The sequence below is a fragment of the Papio anubis genome, chromosome 5 (genome assembly GCF_008728515.1).
Source record: "Papio anubis isolate 15944 chromosome 5, Panubis1.0, whole genome shotgun sequence".
NCBI classification, from domain to species: domain Eukaryota; kingdom Metazoa; phylum Chordata; class Mammalia; order Primates; family Cercopithecidae; genus Papio; species Papio anubis.
The window spans coordinates 149464264-149465780 of NC_044980.1; the positions used below are offsets into that span (position 1 = coordinate 149464264).

General features: G+C 37.3%; 1 non-coding gene across 1 annotated transcript; it reads left to right on the forward strand.

Annotated features, from left to right (window-relative positions):
* Window positions 1-659: 659 nt before the first annotated feature.
* LOC116275084 lies at window positions 660-763 on the forward strand. Its single transcript, XR_004184051.1, has one exon. It is a non-coding gene; the product is annotated as a U6 spliceosomal RNA (small nuclear RNA).
* The last annotated feature ends 754 nt before the right edge of the window (window positions 764-1517 follow it).

A 1517-nucleotide genomic window follows, 5' to 3' on the forward strand; every position in this document is an offset into this window, starting at 1 on the left:
CACATAAGATGTAGAAGGTCTTGAGGGACCATTTCTCCCACCAGATAAACTACAAAAATTACTGGATCATCTTCCCAATCTTTCCTATATTTGATATTGGAGGGTTGTAGATGAAAAATGATCCAAAGTTAAATTACAGGGGAGTATAAGGCATTTCTAGCTGAGCAGGTATCAGTGGCCAAATTCTCTTCTGCTGAATTCCACAGGGGCTGGTGGAAGACTGGGCTTATCACAGTCTCTGGAACTCTGCTATGATACAGGAAAGCCTGCAGACCCTGTGGGCTAGTATAAATGGATTGAAGTCTGTAGAAGTTTCAAATGCAAAGAACTTATTCTTCTTACCTGCTGCGATTTCCCCCATGAAACTTTTGGTGAGTGTGTGGAAACGGTATGAAAATGGAATTGGAAAAGCAGAGGAAGAGAACTCTGTAGTCTACTGGTGATTAGATCCCAAGGTCCTACTAGAGAGAGTAGTTTATAATATATACAGTACAGACCAAGTTAGCCCTAAATACATGTGAAAACACAGGTGAAATAAAGCTAACTTAAGCTGTATCCCAGCCACAAACCAGCTCAAATTCTATCTGGATTATAAAGATTGACCCATTTCCCTAACTTACAGACAAAAGAACATGTCCTCCCTTTTAGAAGACAGTATTGTGCTCACTTTGGCAGCACATATACTAAAATCAGAACAAGACACAGAAGATTACCATGCCCCTGCATAAGGGTGACACAAATTCGTGAAGCATTCCATATTTTAAAAACTGAGTTCATATCTTTTTGCAGGGACACGGATGAAGCTGGAAGCCATCATTCTCAGAAACTAACAGAGGAACAGAAAACCAAACACTGCATGTTCTCACTCATGAGTTGGGAGTTGAACAATGAGAACAAATGGACACAGGAATGGGAACATCACACATCAGGGTCTATCGTGGGAGTTGGAGGCAAGGGGAGGGAGAGCATTAGGACAAATACCTAACACATGCAGGCCTTGAAACCTAGATGATGAGTTGACAGGCACAGCAAACCACCATGGCACATGTATACCTATGTAACAAACCTGCACATTCTGCACATGTATCCCAGAACTTAAAGTATATATATATTTCTAAATTATATATACATATTTAAAAGTTTAAAAAGAATAAAATAGAAGACAGCATTTATACCAAGGGCTGTAGGGTCTTATTTTTAATTACACAATTTCTGGCATGCAATAAAAAGCTATGAAATAAGTGAAGAAGCAGGATGTACTCCTAGTTAAGAGGAAAAAAAAAACTGAATAGTAGCGCTAATGGTTCAAATATTGGAATAAACAAAGATTTTAAAATAACCATTGAAATATATTAAAGAAATTTGAGGATAAGATTGACAAATTGGATAAAAAGAGTGAGAATTTCAAAAGATAAAACTGCTAAAATAGAAGCAAGTGAAAATTCTAGAACTGGAAAAAAACTACAATGCATGAAATTAAAAATGTGTTTAATAGAGCTAAAGCAGAATGGACACAG